This window comes from Typopeltis vanoorti, chromosome 24 (genome assembly GCF_054136105.1).
Source record: "Typopeltis vanoorti isolate ZY-2024b chromosome 24, IOZ_Tvanoo_1.0, whole genome shotgun sequence".
NCBI lineage: Eukaryota > Metazoa > Arthropoda > Arachnida > Uropygi > Thelyphonidae > Typopeltis > Typopeltis vanoorti.
In genome coordinates this window covers 22,067,297-22,079,665 of record NC_143572.1, presented here as the reverse complement: position 1 = coordinate 22,079,665, position 12,369 = coordinate 22,067,297, and the positions used below count along the sequence as shown (strand labels likewise).

The window sequence follows — 12,369 nt, the reverse complement described above, 5'->3', positions numbered from 1 at the left end:
TCTCTTCTCCTTTTCAACTCACTTCCATCATACCCTGGTACTAGACTCTCACTCTTTTCTCTTCTTCATTTGCTTTAGGGAGACATGAGTCAGCAAGCACATTGCATTCAATTGCAATCATGGTGCTCCTTCTCAACTCACTTCCATCATACCTTGGTACTAGGCTCACACTCTTTTTTTTTCTCCTTTTGCTTTAGAGAGACATGAGTCAGCAAGCGCATTGTGTTTGGTATTAATCTTAAACTAACTCCACATCATTCCTCCTGAATGACCTACACGATTCAATTGCAATCATGGTGCTCCTTCTCAACTCACTTCCATCATACCTTGGTACTAGGCTCACACTCTTTTCTCTTCTCCTTTAGAGAGACATGAGTCAGCAAGCACATTGTGTTTGGTATTAATACCAAAGTTTTAAGTTTCGGATATTAATATTTTATAATGAATTATTTCGTTTACATCTCGATTTTCAGATGAATAAACAATTACTCACCTGCAATTGCTACTAACAGCTCTAGTTTCCTGATTTTCATCTTTAATTTCACTCAATTCAGCAGCAGTATTTCCAGACTAAATACCAAATCCATTCAAGGGCAAATCATATGTAACCTTATCCTTTCATCTCTCAAACTAACTCCACATCATTCCTCCTGCATAACCTACACATGATTCAATTGCAATCATGGCGCTCCTTCTAAACTCACTTCCATCATACCCTGGTACTAGACTCACACTCTTTTCTCTTTTTCATTTGCTTTAGGGGAGACATGAGTCAGCAAGCACATTGCATGACAGAGGGCTCTTTCATGTCCTCCATACAATGTTTGTTCTCCTTCCAAATCATGTGTGCATCAAAACATTGATCATCTGCATTTTGCCTTTCGGCATCCTAAGAGCCTCGGTAACATTAGCAAACCTATTAGGATGCAGAGCCAGAACCTCCATCATTCAAGAATAAAGCAAGAATTATATCTGACCAGAAATGATATTCTTGTTTAATCCTTTACCCAAGAAGTAAATAAACAAAGTTTGTATGTGAAGTATCTTCATGACTATGCTACTTGAATAGATAGGCTGTTGCTTCACTTGCATATGGAAAATATGTGACTTCTCCATTAATTATACCTTGGTATCCTTCCTGGGTCTGGGTCCCACTGATGAGATCTCAATAAAGGTTGAAACTGGTCTGGATAGTGGCCCTTCCCATAATGTTTTTGTATTATGCCGGCCTGGTTGGCCAAGTGGTTAGCATATCTGCTCTCCAGCCAAAAGGCTATGAGTTCGAATCCCTCCATAGGCATTGATGTTTGCGATTGTCTGTGAAAATACTAGTGGTGGTGGGCAGTAGATGCTGTTGACTGATGATGGTAGTTGCAGTTCGCTGTAGTTGGTGGATAGAGTTGTGGAGTGGGTGCCCTCGCTCGATGAGTCTGTGGACTCCTTTGAGATGTCACAATAATAATAATAATAATTATGGGATACTGAGGCAACTGATGTGAAGTAACAGCCTCTATGTATAAGTAGTCTAGTTAATGATGCTTCACACACAAACTTTGTTTGCTTACACTTGAGTAAAGGATTAAACAAGAACAATTTCTTGTCAAATATAATTCACTCACCTGTGAATTATATTTGATCTTTATCCTTGAATGGAGGAGGTTCTGGCTCTGCATCCTAATAGTTCTGCTAATGTTACTGAGGCTATTAGGACATAGAAAAACAAAATGAAAGTGATCAATGAACAGTAAACAGGTTCCACATGTCAGATAGTACACAGGACTGAATAGTGAGTTAGGTCAGTTGGCTTCCCAACCCAACTAGCTAATAATCCTGTTGCCACTTACTCTGTCAAACTACCTAGGAGTCTAGTTGGCACTATGAAGGAGACACTGCTGAGGAATTGCATGGACAAGAAACTGTACTCTCTATGTGGTAGATATGATCACAAATCATTTATCCCAGCACTGCATGTGCCTGCTCTATAATTAACATTTTGACAGCAATAAAAAGGCCAAGAAATAGAATAGCATTACAGATCAGAAAAAAAAAAGACTAGTTTTTTCAAAATATCCACTAACAGTGTGCAACTACCGAAACTATGCTTTGCAGAATTTCTTCCACAAGGTGACACTACTGCATTCATCAGATCTGATATCATATCAAAGAATGCCAATATTAGAATTTTATGACTGACTCTAGTTCAAAATTTCCTTACCAAACTTTGTTGTATTTGTTTGCTATTCAAAGGTGAGCAACTCCAAATTCCTCTTCAAATTCTGGTAACCAGTATGACCTCTTATTATTTCTCTCTAAACCTTCCTTTTCTGCAGTCTACATACCCAAATAGTGAAGGCATCATCCTTGAGCAGAGTTCTCATAAACTGGCTTTCGTGCTATAATTCCACTAAACAAGCCAGAAGAAATGGGAGTATTTGGTGTTGTAATGAATTAACACAAATTGTCCATCCACCCAGCAAAATACCAGATAATCTTTATCCTCCCAACACCCTAAAGATTTTCTTAACCACTCCTCTACAAACATACTGTAGACAGCAATTCTCCTCTTGGCAAATCATAACCTTGTTTCCACATTATTTTCTACAACATATCATCTACCATTGAAGGTAAGTCATTTGGCCTCATACAGATGTGGCAGTTTTTTTTTTTTTTTTTTTTTTTTTAAATCCCACAAAAAAGACAAACCGGCCCCATGAACATGTATCTACAGACAAGGAAATGGTTATTGGAGAAGGAAGGCAATGAGAAAGCACCTTATTTTATCATTATTCCATAGTAAAGCATTGCTACCCACCAACCAGTAGACTGAAGAGAGGATGATCCTCTACCCAGCCATTCTTAGTCTAATGTTCTTTATATTACAGAAGTACCAAATGGGATGACCTATGATTTCTACTCTTCCTTTCCTTGGTCTGATTATCTTTCTGCTTTCCTCATCCAAACATCTACACTGACTAAATAAAATAATCCTTCTTAGAATAAAGCCCTATAATCCTTTTTCTGCCCATTCATTACACTGGCCAACAAAAAAAAAAATTTTCTGCTGATTATGATCTGACACTTATTTTTTCCAAATTTGGGCGTGCTGATTTCAAATATCAAACCCATTTTTTTCTATCACGTCAGGTTTTTCCCCTATGGCATTTTCTTTTTGCTAATTTGTAAGTTTTTGATAGTTTTAAAGAGGCAGTACTATTTAGAGGATCAAAAAAATCGATTTTTTAATATTATTTTCTGAAAGTATATACTTTTAAAAATCTGTTCCTAACTTTTTATCAAGAAATTTGAAAAATTCCCGAAGATATAGCCTATTATTCAAAGCGGTGCGCTCACCACTCTCGCTTGTTAGTAAATGAATAAATGCGTAAGAACCTGCAATGGCACGTACTGGCGCTTTGAATGCGAGAGAGGCCGATAACCGACCTAATACATTTAGGTGATGAAAAGTAGGCGATGACAACTGCCTAAAACAAATGAATGCTATATGCATCATAGCGGACAAAGAACGATCGAAATCAGTCAATCATTAATCGATCGTGAAAGTATGATGAGCGCTTATAATAACGTTTCAATAAAGTCTCTGGTTTATTTTTGTCTTGTTAATTGCATGTCAGTCGGCAGTGAAGAAAATTTATTCGTTTACTAACAAGCGAGAGCGGTGAGCACTCCGATTCTGATCTGCGCACCGCTTTGAATAATAGGCTATATCTTCGGGAATTTTTCGAATTTCTTGATAAAAAGTTAGGAACAGATTTTTAAAAGCACATACTTTCAGAAAATAATATTAAAAAATCAATTTTTTTGATCCTCTAAATAGTACTGCCTCCTTAAAACTATCAAAAACTTACAAATTAGCAAAAAGAAAATGCCATAGGGGAAAAACCTCACGTGATAGAGAAAAATGGGTTTGATATTTGAAATCAGCGCACACAAATTAGTAAAAAACAAGTCTCATATAAAAGTCAGCAAAAATTGTGTTGGACTGTGTTATCCAATCCTCAGTTCACTAGCAAACCATTATTATTATTATTATTATTCAGGCCTCCAAGGAGTCAAAAGACTCATCGAGGGGAGGTCCCCCCCCGAGAAACACAAAGTCTATCATACCACTCTTTAAACTCACTGACCGTTCTCGCTCCCACCACTCCATCAGGCAATGCATTCCACGGCTCAACCACCCTCCACACAAAGAAACCACTCCTTACCCTCTTGCTCACAGTTTCCTTTCGTAACTTCAAGGGATGGCCTCTTGTCATCACTCCTTCCAACTGTTCAACCAAGCAAAAGAACTCCCCACTGTCAACCCTGTAACCACCTCTCAACAGTTTAAAAGTCTCAATCACATCACCTCTCCTTCTTCTATCCACCAAACTCTGCAGTCCACATTCCCTCAGTCGATCCTCATAACCAAAATTATACAGTCTTGAAACCATCTTTGTCATCCGTCTTTGTACCCTTTCCACAGTTAATTTATCCCCTTCAAATCCTGGAGACCAAATCTGAGAACAATAGTCTAAGTGTGGTCTGATCAGAGACTTATACAACGGAATGATAATCCTTTTATCTCTGCAGGTCATTGTCCTTTGCATAATTGCAGCAATCCTCTGTGTTACCTTCACCACCTTTGCAATATGTCCCCTAAACTTGGTTTCTATCAATCATCCACCCCAGATCTCGTCTCCCCTACTTCCTCCAGTATAACTCCTCCCAGCATCCCATCGATGTTTCCCAAACCTCAAGACCTTACATTTTGCTGCATTAAACTGACACCCCCATTCATTTGCCCATCTATCTAGCTTATTTAAATCCTCTTGCAGGGCTACCACATCTGCACTATTACTAATAATCCTTCCCAGCTTCGCATCATCCGCAAACAACTGATTATCCCCCTGCAATCCACTGGCTATGTCATTGATATAAAGGTTAAACAATATAGGTCCTAGTACTGAGCCCTGTGGGACCCCACTTGTAACCCTCTGCCTCCTGGAAACTGCTCCACCATACACAACTCTCTGATACCTATCAGACAGCCAATCCTGAATCCAGTTGACCAATCTGACATCCAGACCCATGTGCTGCAACTTAAATATCAGCTTATCATGTGGCATCCTGTCAAATGCCTTTTTCTTAGCCTTTTATAATAAAGTCTAAGAAAATTGCAGTATATGCCTTTCCCTGATCTAATGTTCTTGTAACTTTATTATAAAAGGCTAGCATATTGCTAAAACAAGAGCATCCTTTGACAAATCCATGTTGATTCTCACAGATAACATTACCCTCATCTGCCCAATGCTGTATACGGTCCCTCACTACTTTCTCCAAGATCTTAACTACTGATGACACACAGACTGGCCTATAATTAGACACTTCCAGTCTGTTACCACCCTTATGCAATGGCACTATCTTACCTTCCTTCCATTCCCTGGGCACCTTTGCCAAAGCCAGACTTTCATTGAAAAGCCACGTTAAAGGTACTGTCAATTCCCTAGCACATTCTCTCAAAACTCGTGGTGAAATACCATCCAGTCCTACAGCTTTACTGACATCCAGAGTACTCAGTATCTGAAACACACTCTCCTCCTGTACCTCCAGACCTCGAACCAGGCCTATCCCTCTAGCATTAAAACTGACTCCTCTAGGATGAAATACTATAATAAAGTGTTCATTGAACAATTCCACTATGTCCTGCATCGGTCACTCTATTCCCATTTTTATCCCACAATATCATTCTTCCACAGTCATTTCTCCTCCTACTGGCCACATAGCTAAAAAATTCCCTAGGATTTTCTTTGGATCTTAAAGCCAATCTCCTCTCATATTTCAGTTTCGCTTTCCTTACCACACTAGTCACTCTTCTGGCCTGTGTCTTATATTCCTCATGCATCTCTTCACCTGTCTCCTTATATCTCTTCCATAGCCTCTTTTTCGCATGCAATTCCTGTTTAATATTGTTTGTCATCCACTTTACTCCAAATTGCGTCCTCTTCTTCACTCGTGGTATACAACTTACCATTGCTGATAACAAATATTCTTTCACAATTTCCCACGCACTGGTGATATCCCGGCCTTCCAATTCCTCCCTCCATGAAACTTCCCGAAGTTTACGTCTAAGATTATTATAATCACCTGCCTTATAATTCCACATAAGTTCCCGTCTCTTTGATACTCCTGCATGTCTATTCATTTTCCAAGTCAACACCATATGGTCACTCTCTCCAACTGGTGGGAGAGACGTCAACTCAGCTATAACCAAATCCAAAACTTTTGAACCTCTTGTTCCCTCTGTTACATGTTGCCTAAGACATTTGTCCCTCAAGAATTCTAGAAATTCCATTCCCCTATTGCTACATGCATCTTCTTCTCTCCAATTTATACTACTGAAGTTAAAATCTCCCATAACAATCATTCTTCTTGCACTTGCCAAACTTAGCTGTCTAAACATCTCCTGGTCCCCATCCTCTGTGCTACTGGGTCTGTAGCAACACCCCACTAAATATCCTGTCTTGCCTACCTCTACCTCACACCATACGCTCTCAAAATCATTTGTCTCACTTCCTTCCAAATTCTCCACTCTTAGAGGACATAGGTCATCACTTATCATAAGCAGCACCCCACCACCACGCTTTCCCCTCCTATCCTGACGAAAAATGCTATACCCAGCGACTTCTATTCCTGTTGTTATATCCCCTTCTGTCAACCACCTCTCAGTGATCGCAATAATTTTTGGCTGATGCTATCTGCGCCACTAATTCCTCTCCCTTATTCCGGATACTCCTGGCATTAGTATAAACCATGCCAAAAAAAAAAAGAGAAAAATTGATATTTCAAGTGGCTCTAGTCAACTTCACACTCGGCTTACACTACAGCCTGAGTATGCATTAAAAAAATAAAAATAAAATAAATAAATAATGTCTATTACACTTTTTTTATATAATCTATTACACTTTTTTTATATAATCTTTGTCAAGTAGTTTTATTTTATCCTCCTACATGTTTCGCCAATTTTTTTTCTATTGGCATCCTCAGGGAATACAAACTAGTAAGCTAAAATGAAGGTTAAAGACTAGGTTATAACTGATAGTTCTAATTCATACAAAAAATTGGTATTGTGCGTGACAATGTGCATGTCTCGTTAACGTGATTTATTCGTTATGGCTCATGACATAATTGTTATGAAAGTTCATTTCTTTGATGTTTAATGATCTGATAAAAGTTTTCCAAATTTCTGGTAAAATTAGTAAAGTACAAAAGTAAAGTTTTTCAAATTTCTGGTAAACATGTAGGAGGATAAAATAAAGCTACTTGACAAAGATTATATAAAAAAAGTGTAATAGTCTTATGAATAATTGTCAAGAAAAAATTCAACAAAATAAATAATGTGTTAGATCACTGAGATGTGTGCACAGTGAGATAGGACATACAGAGAAAAGATTAGTAGTTGGAGGTGTAAGAAAAGAAGGTGCCAATGGACTGTCAAGTTCACTGGCACCTTCAAGATCAAGTTCAGTCTCCAGTGAACATGGCCACTTTCACAAAAACCTTCTTAGCCAATGGCTATAATTCCTACCATGTTCAAAAATATTAAATTAAAACTCCAAACCCACACACCCTCCCCCTCTCCAGAACAGAGATTATACCAAAGCTATCACTATTCCATATATCCCAGGCACATCCAAAAACTAACAAAAATCTTTAAAAAATAGAACCTTTCAACCACTAAGAGACCATATATAAAAAAAAAAAAAAAAAAAAAAAATCATCATCTCTTATCCATTCCACCAAAGACCAGCAACAGTCCACCAAGCAGGTGTTTATCAGGTCTCTTATAGTTGTAAACTATTCTACTATTACCAAACAGGCAGAACAGTCAGCATTAGAATTGCTGAACATAAGGACTATAGCTGTTTCCATCACTACAGGATTTGATTACTATGTTTTGGACACCGACCATAGATTACGCTGAAAGAAAGCCACTTTACTCCATAACAGCAAATATAAATACGAAAGACTTTTCCTTGAATATACTTCTGCCTTACTACCCTAACCTCAACAAATTTGCTTGCATGAAACTACTCCAAATTTGGGAAGCTCTCATCCTCTGTACTTCAGTCACAAAATACCATCCATTTAGCCCACTAGAGGGCACTATTTAGGACTTTAGCCCTACTCTCAGTTGATATGCTTCAACTTCATTATTTAGTGTAGTGCCTGCATGCATCTTATTATATTTTGTTCCCCGATGATGGCAAGTTGACTTTGCAGAAATATTGGAAGTATTAATTAAATTTATTTTAGTCAATATTAGTCTGCATTGTAATTTCCTTAAAAAATTCAATAATGAAGTTGCTCATCATATTTCAAGCATCTGATTGGGTCTGGCATAGAGGTTCAGTTAGCATATTACCATCTTGTACATCTTCCATGTTTTTGCAAATGCAGTGTAAATTTCTGCTCTAGTGATTCGCTATATGTAACTGGATCTGGGGCAAATTCTACATGCTGCTGCACAAGCTCATTAATTGAGAAAGAATATTTATTTGTTAATAAATGCATGCATTTATAAGCATTCCATTTAGGCTTTTTATTTTTGTAGACAGAAGACGTTTTAAGCTTGCGCGGCAATAATTGAGCTTTGCGTTGTGTATCAAAGGCCGATGCTTGCTCGTCTAGTCAAAGCTACCTTAGCTTGCTCAGTTGTAGGAGCTTCCAGGTCCTCGCTGCAAAACTGTGATTTCATGCACGTGCATAGCCATTTCCACTCCCTTCATGTCATCTTAAACAGAGGCCATACGCAGTCAAAGTAGGTCTAGCCAGTGAGCTTCTGCCAGTCTTTACAAGTGTGCGTGTTGCTTGGGAAAATTAAGTTACGACCAACTTTTTATGACAATGTTATTGACCAGTTCATAAAGAAGAACCGTAGGGTAGAATTTGTGTTCAAGTAGCTAAATTCAAAAAGATAGAATATCATTTGTAAAATAAATGTTGTATTTGTATGATTAAATATACATAAATTTCTAAATACGAGGGCTGTTCAATAAGTAATAAGACTAATTTTACTGTTGCAAAACCACCCGTCACAATATTAATTTCTGTGGAATAAAGAAATGTTGCTGTCTGTATTAACAAAAGAGGTTGATAGATGGCATATACGGGCTGATGTGCCAGAGTGTCACGTGACTAAACGCAAGCTTGTTTCGCCGTGCCTATGACCGCGACCAGTCGTCGAAATGGAAGCGTCCTTGGAACAGCGTTATGCGATTAAATTTTGTGTGCGTTTGCAAAAATCGGCATTGGACCATCGGACACGTTTAACATGATACGCGAAGCTTTCCACGATGAAGCAATGTCGAGGGCAAATGTTTTTCGCTGGCATAAAACCTTTAAGGAAGGCAAAATGTGGAAGATCTTGAACATGAGGGAAGATCAACACAGCAGCGATTATCATCAAGGAGGATTGCAGAATTACAGTATGCCAGCTGCATGTTGTCCTGAATATTTCTGTGGGAAGTGTTCACTCAATCATGGCTGAACATTTGGGACTGAAACGTGTTTGCACCCGATGGATTCCCAAACTCTTGACACAGGAGCAAATGCAGCATCGAGTGGATGTGTGCACAGAATGGAAAGAAAGACTGGAACAAGAAGACGACAACTTCTTAAAAAGCATCATTACAGCAGATGAAGCTTGGTTGTATCACTATGACCGTACAATGAAACAACAAAGCAGTGAATGGAAGCATCCGTCTTCGCCTACCCCCAAGAAAGCAAAAACTGTAAAATCAGCTGGTAAAGTTATGACCATAATGTTTTTTGACTACGATGGCATTGTTTACCAACACGCTGTAGAACCCGGGAATACTGTAAACGGCTCATACTATGCAGATGTTTTACGGACAATGGTACAGCACGTCAAAAGGAAGTGTCCATTGCTGAAGAATGGCTTCTTATTGCACCACGATAATGCAAGGCCACATATTGCTGGTTGTGTAGTGGACATTTTGCAGAAGAACAACATAGATATCCTACCACACCCTCCATACAGTCCTGATCTCGCACCGTGTGATTTCTGGCTGTTTCCTCAGCTCAAGAAACCACTAAGAAGTTGCCATTTCGAAAGCAACAAAGCATGTGTAAAACTGCGGAGGCGGTTTTGAAAGAACTCTCAAAAAAGGACTTTCACGTGTTTAAGAAGTGGACGCAACGTTGGGACAAATGCATCGCGTCTCACGGTAGTTACTTCGAAAAAGACCATGTAAATGATGACGATTAAAGGTAATCTGTTTTCTGTATAAATATAGTCTTATTATCTATTGAACAGCCTACATATATAGTTTTAAACGGTCAGTAATTCATTATTCCGCTAATCAGACTTCAATCACACCTCTCACTCCCTGAATGATAACAAGAGCAAGCGTGAATTTAAAGACCAGCATTTGCCCTGCAGTGGATATTTTCTTCTCTTCATTTCCCCACCAAATGCCAGAATATCTGAGGGATATACTTTCATCCATACTCTTCCTCCTATATCTAAATGACCACTTTACTAACCTCAAATCTACAGGTTTTAGGATGAGGCAAACTCCATTCCTTTTCTTCATTTAACAAATAATCCAAGACTGAAAATTAGGTAACCAATGCCTTAAACACTGATCTCATTGCCATTCTCCAATAGTTAAAAGACCACCTCGTGAATGAGAATCAGCTTGTGTTATTAAAAAAAAAAAAGGGAAACAGCTGCTGGTCAACATCCATACTCAATTCAGCCTCAACCTTACCAAACTAACTTTTCTTCCTCTATCATTCCACTTACCTGTTTTTTGGAACAGTTTTATTAAGGACCACAGCCATCAGCTATTCAAGAAACAACAGATTCTTTCTCCTTAACCACTTTTCCCACCAGTGGCACTATGTACTATAGGTTTTACTGCCTTTTGTGCAAGGATGATACTTAAACAGATCTGGCCAAGCATGGAATCCCCAAGAGCAGTATATGATAATATATAACAAGTATTCTAAAATGTATTTCAAGTTTTTTTTCTTTTTTTTTTTTTGCTTTGCCTGATGCTAATATTGAATATTATATTATATTATATTTAAAATAGTAAAAAATTTGGAATAAAAGGTTTTAAATATTGTTAATATCTTTCTTTTTGGAAGAAGGACTGAAAACTAACAGTTTTAATAATTCTAGGAAATTTGAAATTTCATGGATTTATGCACAACATAAATCACTACAAAATGTTTCTAGATAACAGAAAAGTTATTTTACCAAGAATAAATATTGTCAAATGTGGCCGAATTCAACCTAGTTATTTATATGAAATAGCTTGTAGGTGAGATAAGAATTTCTCTCCCTTTTCCTTTGAATTTTACAACGCGAAAGCTAACCAACAAATGTATTCGCAATTCGAGCAAGGATGGTCTACAAAAACATTTCACTCTCAATCATTTCATTCGATTCGCGAAATGAACATTAATATAATGAGGGTAATAAGTTAGTAGCATCCAGATAGCTTTCTGATAAAATCAGAAAGGCATTTAGATACCGAAGATTATACCAAACTGTGATGCGTCTCTGCGAAGTTATGGAGAAAGGGGGGGGGGGGGGTAACAGGAAATTATATATGAGAAAAATAAATAATGAACTACAACATCTTCTAGTGAGTAGTATATCACACTGAAAATATGGTGGAAATTCATTAAATCTTCGAATATATTTTGACAGCAAATGTCTTATTCACATCTTGTATCTCTTTCAAGCGCAGAGGAGTAGGCTTACGGCATACAACTCAATATTTCTACATAAATATTCACAGGTCCTCATTAGAATTTCTATAGGCTTCAATAATCGAAAACACAAAGTTGGGTATTACAAATAATAAGTCAATAAATGCGAAAAACGTATAAGGAATGGTTAACATGCTGTTAAATTCAATGCAATCTAAAAATGCTGTTCTTATTTTCACACGATAGTATAAGATCAGGAACTACTGAAATAAATGATTCGCTTCAACGATATATTAAGATATAAATATATTCATGTTTCTATATACATATCAGGCGTAATCAACAAATTTAGTATAGCCTGAACACCAATTTAAACGAGTATTTGATAGTTATATACCATTAACTATAATGGTACCGCCTACGAAATGGCTTTTGGGGGAGGATAATCTAACCTGTTTTCTCCCTCTCCGCCTCTTCTTGAACAGATTACCGCTTAATCACCGGTTTCAACATAAAATAACATGTAAACCGTACTATTAGCCATCCGTCAACCTTCATGTCATTGCACTTTCTTGTCGCTGAGCGCAGAATAACAAAGGGACGAGAGTATATCGGCGAACATGT

At 37.8% G+C, this 12,369-nt stretch overlaps 1 protein-coding gene across 1 annotated transcript in view; it reads right to left on the bottom strand.

Annotated features, from left to right (window-relative positions):
* The window catches only part of LOC150092995 (tyrosine-protein phosphatase non-receptor type 9-like), a 284,280-nt gene extending 272,006 nt beyond the window's left edge, over positions 1–12,274 (bottom strand). Inside the window, exon 1 of the mRNA XM_090413471.1 lies at positions 12,198–12,274. The gene's annotated coding sequence lies outside the window, so the exon portion shown is untranslated. The remainder of the gene's footprint in view (positions 1–12,197) is intronic.
* Positions 12,275–12,369: the final 95 nt, after the last annotated feature.